The sequence below is a fragment of the Microtus oregoni genome, unplaced genomic scaffold (genome assembly GCF_018167655.1).
Source record: "Microtus oregoni isolate MIOR12 unplaced genomic scaffold, Mior012 000016F_ref0000370, whole genome shotgun sequence".
Lineage (NCBI taxonomy): Eukaryota > Metazoa > Chordata > Mammalia > Rodentia > Cricetidae > Microtus > Microtus oregoni.
Window position 1 is genome coordinate 8,799,106 of NW_024543075.1, and position 17,176 is coordinate 8,816,281.

The following is a 17,176-nucleotide window of genomic DNA, read 5'->3' on the forward strand; positions in this document are numbered from 1 at the left end:
AGACCTGTGAGCAGCTACTTGAGCAAGACTGACAGCCAGCCAGAGATGGTACAATGTAAGCCCTTGCTTTTGCTACCCACTGGAGGACTGAGGGCATGTTGCTTACCCCATCTGAGACAAAAGAGTGAAGAATTCTAGCTCTGTGGGTCTTTTCGCAGGAGGAAGTATTTGAGGCGATTTGTGGGTGGCACCTGAAAGGGTTATGTAAATGTTCACCTCGGTGCGATGCGGACAGGTGTCAATCATTCAGCTAGGAGGCAGGAGAACTACAGGCTTGTTCCTAGTGCTTAGAGGGAGATGGAAGAGAAGCCAGCAGGATCCCTGGTAGGTGCCATCTGTGTGCCCTGCTAACCTTGATCTTGCTGTAAGAATGAACACTCCTGGGCGAGAAAAGACAAAGCCACATCCAATGTCTGTCCAATATGAACAAACGTCATATAAATTGGGAGCCATTTGGGTTTCAGGAAGATGACTCAAGATTAAACTACTTGCTGCACACACACAAGGATCTGAGCCTGATCACGCCAGCTGTGAGAGAGCTGGGCACTATGGTGCAAAATTGCAATCTTAGCACTGTTGAGGCAGAGACAGGAGAATCTCTGGGGCCCATTGGCCACCCTGGCTATTTGACCCTGTGAGCTCTGGGTTCAGGGACACATTGTCTGAAAAACAAAGACGAAGATCGAGGATGACACCCAGAGTTGACCTCTGACCTCCATAGACAAACTGGCACATACGTGCATGTGTACTTGCACACAAATCTCAGCTAAGTGGGCAATCTAATATACATAACATTGTGTATTGATTCTGAATTAAAACAGTTTCATTAACTGTCCAGCAGCACTTTCACGCATCCCTGCCAGCTGCACCATCCGACTGATTATTGGACATGCATTCAAGCAGTGATATCTAACTTAAAGAGAACTGGACAGATTCCCCCAGGCTGCGAGGCCATTCACTCCTGTCTGGTAGACGAGACCACAGGGTAAGGAACTCCAGTTGCTGGCAGATGCTACTATAGGCAGAAAGGGGTGAAGTGGGACTCTGCACTGCCTCTCTGTGCAAGGGCCTGGCTGTACCACTCTCTTGGCTCACGGTGGTTGAGCCCATATCCATGTGTTCACTTGGCTACAGTCCCCTGTCAATGGGAACCATGGTTCTTCCCCTCAGGGCCTACACAGCCTCCTCCACGTCACTCAGAAAGCAGTGTTCGGTCTCATGCACCAGCTTGTCCATCACCTCACTGTCGTGTTGTCCTTCTGTCAAAATGGATTTTGGAGTGAGAGCTCTGGTCGCTCCCTAGGCATCACCGTGTGCAACACTATTGATTGGCTGCCGACTCTCAGCCCTTGCTCTGGGACGCATTCGTACAGGTGACCAGAAGACAGCACCTTCCCCAGAGGATCAGAGGACAGAAATGTCAAGTGACCTTTGAAAACCAATATCCTCTTAAAGCAAACTTCTCAAGGCCATGGCTGATGACAAGGCGGCCTTCCAGCTGCCTGGGACATCTTTTGTGCAGAGAGAATAAGGAAGTGGCAATCACAGGAGAATGGACTTCCAAATCCATTCATTGCTTGATCCCAAGGACAGCTTCAGTGACACCTACCATTCCCCAGCAATGGTCTGTGTGCTTTTAAGTGACTTCCCCTTCTGGAGATGTCCCTTGGCTTTCAGCTAGAAACTGTACTTATTGGCCAGGCGCCCCCATCACTCTGAGTGGCCTCTGGTACCCTGGTTCCTTCACCAGCCCGTAGGCAGAGTACACACGGGGTTTGCTATCCAGCACAGTGTCCAAGCTTAGTGCGCACTCACATGGCACTGCCCCCTCACAGTTGTGCCTGTTCTGAGCCCTGTGTGGGCTTCCAGGCACAGAGCCACCTCTAATTCTTGCCAGTCCTCTGGCAAAGGACAGGGAATGGGAGTCGGTACACACTCTGGAAGCCTCAAGTCACCTCCTTTCTCCCATTCACTTCCCTTCCCCTGAACGGGAGGCCAAGGAAAGTGGATGAGGATGGGGTGTCTGCTGTGTCATCTGTCTCTGCTGCTACCAAAAGGCATCCCCAGCAATACCTTGCTGAATTCTTGAGCACAAAACCTTCTGCAAATGTGTCTTTTTGGCGTGAGGAATGAATAATACATTACACGTGTCACGCAATTGGACGTCTGCTTTGTATTTCCCTGTGTAGTTTGTGTAGCTAATTAATCAGGTGACCATCTTCACCAAAAATCTAGAAAGCCACGAAAGGAGGAGGGAATTTCCATGCACGGAAGGTGTCACAGGCAGGGGGTTAAGTATTGTGTAAGGGATTTTCCTCACAAACGAATAAGAACTCTGAAAAGCGATGTGATAGGCTTTGTCCCCAGCAATTACTCTTGCTCTTAAGAGGAAAAGTTGCTTCTTTCTTTCCTTTTCTTTCTTTCTTTTTTAAAAAAGTAGGGCCTCATGTTGCACAGGAATGCCTCAAACTCTCAATAGTCAAGGGTAATCTTGAACTCTTGGTCTGGCTTCTACCTCCTAAAGACTGAGATTACAGGCATAGACCAACCACATCAGACAGTACGTGGTTCTGTGGATCAAATCCAGGGCATTGTGCATGCTAGGTAAGTACTCTACAGACCAAGATACAGCTCGGACACCTAGTTATTATTCATGATTTTAGTGAAAGGGTTTGTGGACTTACTTTGTGTGTGTGGAGAGAGAGAGAGAGAGAGAGAGAGAGAGAGAGAGAGAGAGAGAGAGAGAGACATGGGAACCAGAGATCAACATTGAATATTTTCCTCAGTCACTCCAACCTAGTTTTTGAGACAAGATAAACCTAGGGCATGCTGATTGGCTATGTTGGATAGGATCCTCCTGCCTCAACCTCCTCAGTGCTGGGATTACTGGCTCATGCTTTCACACCCTACTTTTTATTAAAAATAGATTTTCTCCTTCACCTAATATATCCTGGTTAAGGTTTTCCTTTCCTCTATCCCTCCCTTTATGTCTCTCAGAAAACAAACAAGCTTTTAAGGGGTAATAATATAAAGACCTGTAGGGTAGTGGGTAGCGTGTGTGTGTGTGTGTGTGTGTGTGTGTGTGTGTATAGTTAAGTTATATAATTTAAAGAAAAAAACAAGACGAGAAAAAAAAGGAAGAGCCGTAACATGACGTGAGACAGAAACCTCCAAAGATACTACTGAGTTTACTTTCTGTTGGCTGTCTCCTGCTGGGCACACAGCTTACCCTTAAAGACAGCTGTTTCCCCAATAAGACTCCCTTGGAGGAAACTAAATTTCCATTGCTAGTGGCTCTCAATTAGAGGTTGCTTTTGGGTTAGGGATGAGGCATATGTCCGTTTAGCTGCAGGATCTCAGCTGGTGCAGATCCATGCAGGTCCCGTGAATGCTGCCTCCGTGAGCTCTGTGAGTTCCCATGTGTTTCAATGATGTTAATTTAGAGTTAGAGGGCCTTGTTTTCTTGGCATCCTCGGTTCCTCTAACCCTTGCACCTTTTCTGCCTCCTCCTTGACAGAGTTCTCCGAGTCCTGAGGGGAGGGATTTGATGAAGACACTCCATTTAGGGACAAGTGTTTCAAGGTCTTTCCCTCTTGGCATAATGTCTGGTTCTGGGTCTCTGAATTTGTTCCCATCTGCTTCAGGAAGAAGCTTCTTTGATGATGGCTTAACAAGCCACTGATCTAAGAATATAACAGAGTGTCATTAAAAGTCGTTTTATTGATACTTTAAAAAGAAAGAAAGAAAGAAAAAAGGACTGTAGTATTTGGTTTTACCCTAGGTCCCTGGGCTATCTAGTCTCAGCTCACAGCTCTGTAAAGTTTTTATGTCACCTGTTAACCCGTTTGCAGTGAACCTGATGCTAGAGGAAGTTCTCTTCTCTTCTCTTCTCTTCTCTCTCTCTCTCTCTCTCTTCTCTCTCTCTTTCTTTTTCTGCGTGTGTAGTGTGGTAGTATACATATCTAATCCTCGGGTCACTTACCTTGTTTTTTTGGACAGGGTCTTTCACTGGTCTGGAACTCAAAAATTAGACTAGGCTGCCTGGCCAGTGAAGCCCAGGCATTCTGCCTGGCTCCATTTCCTCTGTGTTGGGAGTATACTTGCATGCCGCCACACTTGAAGGTTTTATTCAGATTTTAGGGATCAAAACCCTGGTCTCATGTTTGCATGGGATGCTCTTTAACAATTGAGCTATTCCTGACCCTAGAAGTGGCATCCCCTGGTCGCTCCACTAAATTGCAAACCTGGAAGTCAGAAGACATGTATGCTGACCTTTTTGTTCCATGCACCAAGCACCCAAAAATCCTGAAGGCTCCTGACAGCAATGCAGCTAGATGCCCATTGAGTTCCAGTGTCAGTAGGACTTAGGCATAGGATTCACAGCTCTTGCATGCCATGTGAACTCTAGTAGGTGGGTGGAACAGACTCCTTGACCATAATTCCCAAGCAGGACTGAGGCAGTAAAGCTGTAAAAGGCATTACCACTTTTGCCAAGATACGGAACAAAAGACATTGTGCAAAAGACTACTTAGTGATCCCAAGAGGTGTAAGTAGTTCATTCACAAGGGTTTTCTGTCAGGCCTTGGAGTCAGCTCTCTTCTGTTGCCTGAATTGAGTCAATTTCATCAAAATTGAAGAAGCAGTTGTGCATGTAGATACAGTCTCCGATGGCAAATCTAATAAAATCCAAATGTCACTTCTTGAGGGATTCAGACCACACCACCAATTTTATCTTTATTGCCAATTCAAGAGTGCGTACATTTTCTTTAAAAAAAAATGGACATCTTAGTTAGTTTATCTTCCTTGTCTTACGTAGCAAAGAAGTTAGGTTTCCTAGCCAAGGGCAAAGGAATAATCCCACCAACACCCTTGGGTGGAGCATAGTTTTAAGGGGAGCAGTTTTCACTATCTCATCTTTTAGTCTGATCCTGTGATGAATGTCAGTGTGTGAAGCCCTCTCTTAGGACAGGAGGCGTTGTCACAGAAGCCATTCGACATTTGCGTGTCATTTAGAGTACAGAGCAAAGCATTTCCCCAATGGACCAGCGAAGAATAGAGAAATGAAGTAACTGGTCCTCACTCCATCGTTGATGAAGCTACCCCTGTGTCACCAAGGACTCCCAGGACTCTGAAGCTTTACTGTCCTTCTTGCCAAGTTTTGGGCAGAATACAGAGGGCAGCACTGAACACAGACAGACCTGACTCCTTGCAAGTCAACGCTGCCCACCGTTGGCTGCTAGGGTAGCAGTCTCCCTCCTGCATAGGTTTGGGTCTCAGATGTTCCCTAACATCTGAGCCTTCAGGAGATTTTCCCATGGCCTTGCATGCTTCCTCTCACACTCTAAACAAGGCTCACCCACTAAACCATAATAGGGTTTTCGTCCTTTAAAGGCGATGTCCCCACAACATGAGTCAAGCGATCTTATCCTGGCTGTTTTCAGTATTTGTGGTTCGTAAATGAACTGGATATGCGGTAGGAAGGAATTACTAGATTTGTATCAAATTGTAGCTCTGGGACCCATCACCGTGTGATGCTACCTACTTCCCTCTTGCTTTGTTTATCACAGAGAGGAAAACTGAATTAGCAGAAACTGTTCCAACAAAGCGAAAAGGATCCTCAAGCCCCTACCTCTCTGACCTACTGATAGCCTGGTCTAACTCCATATTTTCTCTGAGATGTTTTACTAGATCATTTTCATTGTTAAATTTGGGTTGGATTAGAGACTTGTCACCCATCATTTATCCTGCTTGGAAGACAGTCATTTTTGCTTCCAATATAATAACCTTTGTCTTCACTGAGATCTTCTTTGATAAGTAAAAACACAGGCATTCCTTTGTCCCTTGCAGTTCTAATGTTAGCAACTGTGGTGACCAGCGAATGAGGCCCCTGGGGCTGCCTTTCTAAGCCCCTGGGAACAAGACTGGTCATTCATAAATTGCCTTTTGATCAGTTACAATGGGAAGTAAGACACAAATCTTTGAAAAGAATTATTAGAATTTGAATAACATTTGCCCCAAACACCTAAAGTGCGGCACTCTGGCAGGCTTCAGATTAACAACTGCTTTTAAGCACAGTACTGGGAAGTGGGGACACCAGGTCAGGCATCCCCTGCTACTCCACAGTGATCCATGACTCTCTTCTGAACACCGCATCTCCCCAGTTTCATGAGAGACCTTTCTGAGGGAAAAGACGGGAAAAAATGGAAAAAGAGATTCATCAAAATGATTTATGATAACCAATGTTTAGAAACTAGATAATTTTATAGTTGATTCAGCGGCTGATTTGGTCTTTGTTAAGTATGTTTCGTTAAGGACAGGTTTAGTCATTTTCTTCCGGGCACAAGTGGCCCTTGGCAGCATGGTTGGGTATCCTCCCAGAGTGTGTGTGTGTGTGTGTGTGTGTGTGTGTGTGTGTGTGTGCAAAAGGCACATGGTTGAGACCTTTAAAAATAAAATAAGCACACAACTGCAGGAGCTCTGTCACCCCCCATGCTGATTGATCGCAACGCCAAACAGCTTTATTCTACTTAATAAGAAATTAGATCACAACGGGGATTTGCAGAAATTACCTTGAAATGTTTGTATGTTTGAATGATTGAGCAATTTGTGCTAAAAATTACATTACCCAGGTTTGAATCTAAGCCTGTGAACAAATGCATGTTGGGCTAATCAGAATTCCAGAAGGAAAACCTTCCAGCTCTCAGCCAGGGTAGAGGGCAGGGACAGAACAGACCTCAGCTCTCTGTCCAGTCCTGTCTAGATGACCCTTCTAGCCACCCGTCTGGAAGGACAGCTACGCCGTTTGTTTGGGACTAATCAAATCTTAATACTCACCCCTAGATAAACTCAGAGCCTGGGACAGCAACCCCTTAATTATTCACTGAGGTTCTCTATTAAACATGCACTTTGCATACCAGTTTCAGAGACAATGTCCGGCCCACTGAAAGCCTTGTGCTTTGTACGCAGCTTTGGCCCTGAGAATTCCAGGCACCCACTCTTTTTCACTAGGAGGTAGAGACCTAGCCTCACGCCTGGCTCCTTGAGCAACTCCCTAAAATCTTTTAAGTCAACCTTGTGTTGTAGTCAACGGGGGAGGATTGACCCCTAACCTCCCAACAACCGCCCGTTTCATTATTTATCTGAGGGAATCAGTCGGGTTTTGTTCTTCTACAAAAGTCCCTGACACTGGGATATTTTTAATAGTGGAAATTTTTCATTCTTGTCACTATGCCTTTTGAAAATACAGGTATTTTCATACATCGTGCGGCTAATGAGTGGAACTTCAGAACCCAACCTTTGCTCAGAACCTGTGGAAGGCGGCTGGCGAGGACCGCGGAAATTAATTATTGAGCTCCTTATTGTACGCGCCTTTCTGTTTGATATTCTTCAGCACAGACGGAATCAGACAATTAAATCGCTCCTCCCCCTGCTTAGCCACAGTGCTCCCCATCTCTTCACCACTCCGGAGGCTGGTTCCAGTCTGTCCACAAAGGGCCCATGTGGGGAGATGGGGAGACGGAGGCCATAGCCAAAAGACATGGTGCTTTCTCAAAGTGAGGATTTTTAAAAGACCTCCGCAAATGTCCCTCTGGATGGTTGCTTTCTAAAATGACTTTCAGGCCCATTTGTTGCCAGCATCTCCCAGGGAGGATCCAAAGGCTGAAGCTGCTGTACTGTCTGCCCAGGGCCTCAGCTTGCCATCCACAGGGAGCTTTGAACCCTATCATTTTACCATCTCTTCCTGTTTCTCAGATAAATACAAAAGCTCTCCTAGTCACCAGTGAGGACAGCCAAGCCAATTAATTTGTTTTATTGGACAATAAAGCTGTCATTCTGTAAACTAGGGTGATTACATCTAAATCTGAGACAGTGTGTCAGCACGTCTGATCACATCTGATCACATGATCAGGAAGCCCGTGTGTGTGTGTGTGTGTGTGTGTGTGTGTGTGTGTGTGTGTGTTCCCCGCACCCTCACCCGCACGCATGCGCACCCTGGGATGGGGTAGTTGTTTTGTTTGAAGTGTACCAGAGAATAGAACAGGATGACTTCTTTAAGCTCAGAGAAAATGACACTTGAGTCCTTCCTCTCTAGGGTGCATTGATCACTCTGTTTAGGGATCATGTGTCCTCTGGAAGACTCAGAAAAGCCAGTGTTTGGCAGGTGCAGCCAGCCCTGAAGATTCATGGGCTGTGTCTATGGAGTCAATATTCCAAAGCCCTGTATCTACATTGGGCTTGTGCCCAACTTTCTGTTTGCATTATTCCCTAAACAAGCTAGGGTTACAACTGCATGGAGCCAGCTCTTGCAGGGCAATAAGGGGTGACTCTGGGAGTTTGAGGGGGGCGGGAGATGGATAGGATACATGCATATATTTACATCAAGTTACATGTGATTCCTGTTGGGGCCTAGGGCTAACATCCACCGACATCAGGAGTAGACACCTAAGAACCCCACTAGGAATAGAGAACTCACTTTGATCAGGTGGAGGAAAGGGTCTGTGAGTCCCCCAAGGCCTGAGGACCTTGGAGCAGCCAGACTCCCCTGTTCTCATGGTCTGCAGAGGACACTTAGTGCCAGACTCTGTTATAGGGTCAGAAGTCAGAGTTCTGAGGTCAGAGACCAGCGTGCTTTGCCACCCACAGGGTCTCCCCCAGGATGAGTGGATGCTGAACTTTCTGGCTGGAAGCCCGAATTTCTTCATAATTCCATCAGGATATGCCAATCAAGCCGGGGATTGGATTTCAGCAGAACACTCTTTTCTCATACTCTCCAGCTGGTTGGGAAGGGTTTTCAGATCAGAGATATTGCATTGCAGCGACACTCATGCCTACCGAGCAAGTGTAATGTACCTAGCAAGGAAAATGGTCGGTTCCCTGAGCAAATGCATGATGAACAAAGCTTGGAGGCCCGTGCACCAAGAGGGGTTTCCCCTGCTGTTGGGACCACACTTTCCTCGTTCTGTTGACTGCAGACGTGCACAAGCTGGGTGATGCTCCTGCATCATGGCTGACAGCCCTCACTTTGCACCCTGCTGCTCTGTGGCTCCCAGGAGCAGCATGGTGTGGATTTCTTAGCACACAGCACCCAGTGTCTGATGGAGGTGTGGGATTCTGGTAGTGCGCCTAGCCCCTCTAGAGGACCACGCTCAATAAAACATCGCATCCCTCCTTACCTCCATGACTCTTCTTCCACTGTCCCACAGTTCCTGTGAGAAGAACAAAGAATGCACTCCGGAGAGGCACAGGCTCAGTATCATGCAGACAGGCAATTCACACAGACCCTCACACACAATACTCCCTTTCATGCACAAACACAGGCAAAGCATATACACACCCAGACATTCCCACACTCGTTCCTGCACACGCTTTTGTAAGTGCACACTCACATGTGGACCTACTCTGTCATCCACTGTTGGCTACTAACTTCATGCCCCTTTCCATGCTGCTCCCCTCCTACCCCACACGGGATTAGAAGAGATGCCAAGGTGCTGGAGGCCGAAAAGTGTCAGTGTGGATTCATTAGCGACTATAGGAATTCAGGGTGTGTTTTAGCACTGGGTACAAGAGCTAGGAGCTTGGAAAGACCTCAGTGTTGCCCCCCCCAAGCTCTAGGTAAGTTGGGAACCTCACTGATTGTGCTCCCGGTGTGGGGAAGGAGCCTGTAGCACCCCCAGCAGGAAGTCAGAGCTCTCAAATTTCCTGACCTACAGCCCTTGCATGTCTCTCTCTGTAGGAGGAAGGGGAGAAGAAGGGATGGAGATTAGAAAGAGAAAATCAGAGCTACCAAAACTCTCCTGCTTCCACTGCTCCCAACATGCACACACACACATGCGCGCGCGCGCACACACACACACACACACACACACGCATACACACACAATGCATATGCACATGTGAGTTTGCACACACGTGTATACACATGTATCGTCCAGGCAGGTAAAACAGTGATTTTTCTCTCCACATGGGACTACCATCTCCAGCTCATCTTTTCTGTGGAATGAAAGGCAACAGGGATCCTGTCGCTCGGTCAGAGAAAGCGCTGCCTCTCCCCTGCAGGGATCACCTCTGTGAAGCATGGTTGCAGGAAGAAGGAGGGGCCGGAGATATTTCTTCTTCCGTGCTTCGCATCTGCCCAACTGTCACACCCTCACTTAGGAAGACTATGTATGTCTGACGCAGCCGCCCTCCCTCTTGAGACCATCTGAGAATCTGAGATGATGGTCACAAGGTTGACTCCATGCCCTCCAAGACCATGGCACGCTGGGGTCAGGAGCCTCAGCATGCTGGGTTGTCTTCTGCTGCCCTCGGACTCCTCTTCCCTAGATGCTTGTGGGACTATGCCGCCATCCATAGCACAGAGAGGATTCGGGTCTGTTGCCTCAGAGACTGCAGGCTTCAAGATAAGAGATCTGAATTGTCACTTTTCGTGGGGTGTGTTGGCTTCATGCATATTTAGCCACAGATCTAAGACTTGTATTTAAATGTATTACCTGGACACAAAGAATGACGAAAGGGAAAGTCCGAGCTGCACACTGTTGTGATTGGCATGAAGAAAAGCAACTGCCGATCCACCTGCATTCAATTCTCTTCCCAGTGCAGCTGTAGATTCGGGCCCTCAGGACCGCGGTTGAGCAGGGCAGGCCATTGTGCCCAGGGAAACCCCATAGGATGGCCTAGTGCTAGCTGCCTTCATCCTGGGCAGCAGGCCCTCCTCCCAGCCTGCTTCTGGATCCAGCGTCCTGTCACTGGGGTGAGAGGAGTTCGCTGATAGAAATATCAAGAAAAGAGGTGATGGAACAAATTGAGAAATTAAATTGTAATAAATTACTGAGGCCAGATGGTATTCTTCTGAGAGTTGTTGAGGAACGAGGAGCGAAATAGCAGGCAACTAATAAAAATATATAATTTAGCCTCTAAAGTGGCAGTGGTCACCAAAGCCTGGCCAGTCGCAGAGCTAGTGTTCCGGGGCAATCACAGGCCACCGATGGTGTGGGAGCCTTTTAATTATTTTTCTGTTGATGCCTCAAAGCCATGGCATATCCAGAAATGCCCCTGAGTTTGAGCGTTAATAACTCAGAAGCAATGATAAATGGTTGTGTGGAAACCACGCCAAATTATTTATGTTGGGAAGGAAAAACAAATAAAACAGTAACTAGGCAACTCCACAAAAGTTCCAACAGGAAAATGTGTCCATGCCATGTACGCACAGAGGCAAGGCGGTATCCAGCAAAGCTCGCAGCTGGACTTGTTGGGTTCTCAAGCCCCTAGTCCCTAGTTTCCCACCAATAGTAGCCTCTGCTTCCGGCATCTCTGTCATAGTCTTATGCCTAATACCCTGGCCTGTTTTGAAAACCAAACACATTTTTAAAATCTTTAAAAGTAAAACAACAGGGCTTGGGAGAGGGTTCAGTGGGTAAATCATTTGACACATCCAAGTGAGAGGACCTGAGTCTGAGTCCAGGCACAGCTCAGAGATGGGAGGTAGAACTAGGAGTAAAAGAGAAAGACTGGAAAGCTCACAGGCCAGCCAGCATAGCTTACCCTATGTGGTGGACAGACGGAGCCTGTGTCAAACACGTGTGGATGCACAGCATGTTTCTGGCACATGTGTTCCCATATTCACACACACACACACACACACACACACACACACACACCACAGACAGACACAGACAGAGAGATAGACAGACACGCACATATACACATACACTGGGCGAAAACATTTGTGGTGAATATGAGCAGACATTAACCTTAACGTACAAAACATGGCCATGAGTCAGGAAGAAATTCTTGATATTTCACTTAATAAATGGGCAAAGAAGATAAATAATTCACCAAAAAGAAAACACAGGCAATTAACAAGTAGGAGAAATACATGCTCCGTGCCAACTAGATACAGAACCATGGAAATGTGAGCAAAGTTGAAGATAAAATCCTCTACCTGCGAGGTTAAGAAATTCTGATGGGTGAACAAGGCGGCTAGTCATTTCACAGGACGCTGGGGAAATGTGTGTTTCCATGATCTTCAGGGCATACACTTAACAGGAAGTTCCACGAACCTTAAAACCCTTGTGCGACGTAAGTCACAATCTGGAGACGGCCAGAATACTCATGTGATTTCAAGGCAGTGATTTCTGCCTTTGTTCAGAATGGCCCATCATGAGAGCCTCTCCTGAGTTCTCTCTGAGCGTGGGTAACTAGGAAGTGTGGCCTCTCCAGTGCATGCCATATTAGTCAGCCTCTGGGACTGCTAAGGGCTGGGGAGAAGGCTCCTTTAGGAAGCGCTTGCCCTGCAAGCATGAAGACCTGATTTGGATTCCCAGGACCTATGCAAAGGTGCTCATAATTCCAGTGTTGTGATAGGGAGACAGGTGGATCCCTGGGGCTAGCCGGCTAGCAAGCCTAGCTTATTCATCATCAAGATCCAGGCAGGTGAGGGATCCTGTCTAATAAGAACTAAATTAAATTAAACTACTTTAAAAAAGTAGACTGTTCCTAAGGAATAACAGCTAAGGCTATCCTCTCGCCTCCGTACTTAAGAGGATGTACACGCATGTACACATACAACTTGCACATACACGATATTAAATAAAAACAGATTATAAGTCTGACATGTTGCAGATCTTGAAAGGTGTGAGGAGAAGCATCCATCGTGGATGTCCCTGGGTGGGTCCGTGTGTAGCCGAGCCCCACTTCCGTATAGTTTTTCTTACTCTCAGTCTTGAATGTCAAGAGCGGGTCACTCTGGCTCTAAGAAAATCAATTTGACCAACCAACTCTGATGCCTTCATTTTCCACTTCCCAAAGCAACCTAAACCATATGTTTAATGAGGCTCTTCAACTCGGAGAGATTAAGCTGTTACCTAAGTCAGGAGCAAGTCAGCCATCACGCCTGCTTATTGCGTCTAATCGCGGCATCGGCTTCACCTTGCTGGCTTGATTTTTCCCTCCCATTTAGCAAATGCTCGCTAAATACCAGGTGTTCAAGTATGTTTTACAACAGCGAGCCAAATATTAGCCAAATGGCACCAACCAGGATCATCCCCCATCTATAGATGTGAACCGCACGTGGAAGCCGAGAGGGTCCGTGGGCAGGCCTATGTTGGCACAATTCTTGGCGCCTGATGGCTGTCTCCAGAACTGGGCCCTGCCACGTACCACATGCAGAGGATTCTGGGTCTCGAGCAGGGTGTGTGCTAACAGGCAGGAGTGCAAAGAAGAAAAAAGTACAAATTATGCAAAATGTGCCCAATTTCACACAATCCTGAAAGTTTATTTGTATATTTTATGGGGGTGATACCCAATCAAGAACAAGGGCATGTATCTCTCTGCTAGGAAACCCACGCCACTTCCTCTGTGCTTGGAACTTCTGAGTCAGGAGAGACAGGCCACAGGAGCAGAGCCCGGCTTAGGCGCCAGAGGTACGTCTAACCCACACTGTGAAAGAGACGCCCACCACACACAGCTCTTCAGAGAAGTCATGCTCTTCAGGGATTTTCCGAACGTCCTCTGCTTTGGATTAAGCAGGTCATTTGGGCTGGGGTCGTGGGGAGCATGCACACAGCCACCACAGATCTGAGCAATCCCCTCTGAGGTCTCTGTCCTGGACACAGCTCCAGTCAGGACATGTGTCAGGACACTGGCAGCTGCAGACCGCCAGCTCCTGTCTGGCGGGTCGATTAGTACAGCCGTCAGGTGTCTTGCAACACAGGGCCTCTCTGCCGCTGCCCTCCCATCTGATAGGTAAGCATACAACTAGTTAACTCCCTTCTTTCTTTCTCCTTTTCTCACCGACTCCGCTTGAGGCAATTACAGCAATCCTGCATTTGTCAATCACATCCATTCGCGCATGGTCTCCTGAAATAATTATCAGGTGAGTGGCATCTCTATGCCTGGAGAGCCGGCTTGGAAACCACAAGCCCCAGAGTATTAATTACTGAGCGCAAAAATTTGCAGAGAAGCAAGTCTTTTAATGGTAGAACTGACGTAACATGATTGTTTTGATTTTTTTTACTAACATGACAATCATTGCTGTCCCCCTGGTCATCACCACAGATCAGCGTGAATTATCTGGGGAGGCCATTACCAAGCCGGGTACCATTTGATAAAATGAGGCGCATGCTTCCTGGCCCGATGTTTGTTGATTTTCAGAACACAGCCAAGCCCGAGAGTCAACAACGGGAATGAAAGTGGACTCTGGCAAGCGGGCCAGAGGGGTGCTCTGGTGTGGCGGAGTGAGGCTTTGGTGGCTCCGATTTGCTGCAAGAAACACTTTAAAGAAGGTTTTTCTTCCTTTCTGGAGGCTTCCCTGTTCTTGGCAGCCCCGCTCCTGTTTCTGGGGAACACAGGGCATCAGCATTTTGTCGAGTTTAACGTTAAAGGCATGGTGCGCCTTTTCTGAGCTTCAGTTCACGTCATCAAAACACATGTGTTGCTTGGTGTGGTGAGGCAAGCCTGTAATCCCAGTACTTGGTGGCTGAGGCACACACACACACATACACAAACACACACACACACACACACACACACACACACACACACACAAATCACTGCAAGTTCAAAGCTAGCCTGGACTACTACACAGAGAATTTCAGGTCAGACTGTACAATGAGACCTTAAAGTCAAAACAAAATCATGAAAATGCCTATGCCACCACACTCTGCCCTTGAATAGGAAAGAAGGAAGGGGGCTTTGTTCTGGGTTGTATGCTGTCTTCTTGAACAGAAACCCACTCATCTGGCAGAGATAAAACATCAAAAGAAGATCCCAGAACCTGTTCAGTAAATTGTGTGGGGGAGACACTTGGAGGCTGGCTTCTGTTGTAATCAGTTTCCTCCTCTGACCTATACCTCATGTAAAATCTTTCCCTTTACTTCTCATTCAGAGATTCTGTCTCCTCCCTCCCTCTATGTATTTCCTAGGCTTAGAATAGACTCTTATTCCCTAGATGCTAATCTCACATCCCAGAAAGTCTGGGTCCCATTTTACTGGTCCCCAGGGTACTTTCCCAAATATCCCAACTCCGTGGCCTCTTTCAGTCCTGGGTTTTATCTTCTAGGGGGTCCATTACAAGGGTAAGATGCAAAGAACACTCTGGAATGTGCGAATGGGCAGTTCCTGGCTTCCTTGCATGTGACCGCCATGCTGTGAGCCATGTCCTCCGGAGCAGCATCGTTCTGTCAGCCTCTCGCCAGCCCCAGCTACCCAGAACCTTCTCCCTCCACGCAGGTATCACAACCCCAATTTCTGCTAAAAGGAAAGGCGCACTTTCTATCTTCTACCTCTCGTCTAGCTGTTAGAACATCAACACAATTTAAACTTTTATTGGTTGTTTGTGGAAGGTTTTTACTGGAGGACAATCTCTTGGTTCTGTGTGTTCATTATCTTCTAAGAGTCAGCCAGGCCCATCAACCGTGAAGCACCCTGTAAACTCCCCGGGCTCAGTGATGTCACCTAGTCAGCTAGAGTTAGGGTTTAATGGTCACCAGAAGTGCAGCTCTTCCCCAGGCAAAATACAGTGGCTTCTCTCGGTGTCAGTGGCTTCCACGGGTGGCTCATTTCTCATTAAAAGGTGAAATAGAAGCCAGAAGGGATGGCACGCATTCAGATGGAAAGGAAGGCACAGTAACTAAGTCGTGTCTTCTATTTTTTCTTTTCTGTCTGCAAAAGCTGAACTAGAAAAATCCATATCTTGCCCTATTTCAAACTCCCATGTAAACCCTGTCCAATGTAAATTCCGCAAGCACTGAATGCAAATCTAGGAGATTCTCTCCCAGCTGTAGTGGAAACACTGCCTAGTCAGAGGTCCTCGGAAGCTGGAGCCGCACATTCTACTCCATGGGCTCACACAGCCGTCTTTGTGTGCTTGCTGGACTCTTGTCCATGCGTACAGTAGGCTCTTACTGAATGACAAAGGGACTGTCACCCGCCAGCCCTATGAGGGCCCTAGAATCCCAGTGCCCTTCCTGCTGCCTTTCACCCTAACCTGAAAGGCGTTCTGTGGATGCTTTGTCTGGGTACCACAGTGTGTCCCAGTATCCCGGTCCCTTGGGCACACTGGTCCTATAGGGTTTCATAGGGGACATCATGTTAACACTGGCTGCAAGAGACAGTTCAGGCTCCCTTTGAGAAGGGACTAGCACGGCTGCAGGTGCAATGACGATGTGACCGCCGTACGTGCCGATGGCTCTACTTACCCTTGCTCTCCTCAGCTTCTCAGTCGCAAAGCAGGACCTACTTTCTACCCAAAATCAGCAAGGGTTTCATGACCCATCGAACCTGGGAAATAGTTGGTGAATAAAAAAGATAAAATTTAGGGACCTTTACAGGGTTTTACTTCGAGTCCAGGGCAGATGAATCACAGCACCAATCCACGAGAAAGGGACAGATGCCCGTAGCCAACACGTTAAGCCAGACCACACCTAGGTGCAGCATCACTCGCTTCATCAGTAGTCCCTGGAGAAACTTCAGGAGTCGCTGTATCCGTGGAGCCTGCTGCTGGCAGAGTTCTTCAGAGCAGCTGTGCACAAGTCTTAGCATCTCCCGGGGGCACCACTGCACACTTCTCTGAGGCTGGCTGAAGGGGCAGGCTGGGAAAGAGCAGAAGATGCCCAGACTCATGGAGACACAAAGAACAGCTTATCAAGAACTTCATAATGAGGATGGGTTTCTGTGAGAGTAAAGAAAATTCATTCATGTTGGAGCAAATAAGATGGAAAATTAATACCAACTGGTTGTTCTAAACTTTATTTTAGTAGCTCCTAAAGTTATCAAGTTACATAGGTATATAGGTGGTTCACGTAACATACATTTGATGTAGGTGGGTCTTCTTTCTATGTGTTGCTTTCATTGGTTAATTAATAAAGAAACTGCTTGGCCTGATAGGTCAGAACATAAATGGGTGGAGTAGACAGAACAGAATGCTGGGAAGAAGGGAAATGAGTCAAACACCATAGCTCTCCTCTCCGAGATGGACACAGGTTAGACTCTTCCCGGTAAGCCACCACCTCGTGGTGCTACACAAATGATTAGAAATGGGTTAATCAAGATGTGAGAATTAGCCAATAAGAGGCTGAAACTAATGGGCCAAGAAGTGTTTAAATGAATACAGTTTCCATGTAATTATTTTGGGGCATAAGCTAGCCAGACAGCCGGGAGCTGGGCGGCAGGAACAAAG